This window comes from Nematolebias whitei, chromosome 14 (assembly GCF_014905685.2).
Source record: "Nematolebias whitei isolate Nwh7 chromosome 14, NemWhi1, whole genome shotgun sequence".
Taxonomy (NCBI): domain Eukaryota; kingdom Metazoa; phylum Chordata; class Actinopteri; order Cyprinodontiformes; family Rivulidae; genus Nematolebias; species Nematolebias whitei.
Window position 1 is genome coordinate 4316758 of NC_056511.1, and position 275 is coordinate 4317032.

The window sequence follows — 275 nt, forward strand, 5'->3', positions numbered from 1 at the left end:
AGACACACAGAGAGAGAGAGAGACACACACAGAGACACATAGACACAGAGACACACAGAGAGAGAGAGACACACACACAGAGACACATAGACACAGAGACACATACACACAGAGACACACAGAGAGAGAGAGACACACACAGAGACACATAGACACAGAGACACACAGAGAGAGAGAGACACACACACAGAGACACATAGACACAGAGACACATAGACACAGAGACACACAGAGAGAGACACACACAGAGACACATAGACACAGAGACACACAGA

General features: G+C 47.3%; 1 protein-coding gene across 1 annotated transcript in view; it reads left to right on the forward strand.

The window, feature by feature from the left end:
- The window catches only part of LOC119420781 (protein KIBRA), a 58876-nt gene that overhangs the window by 21400 nt on the left and 37201 nt on the right, over positions 1 to 275 (forward strand). The gene's annotated exons all lie outside the window — the stretch shown is intronic.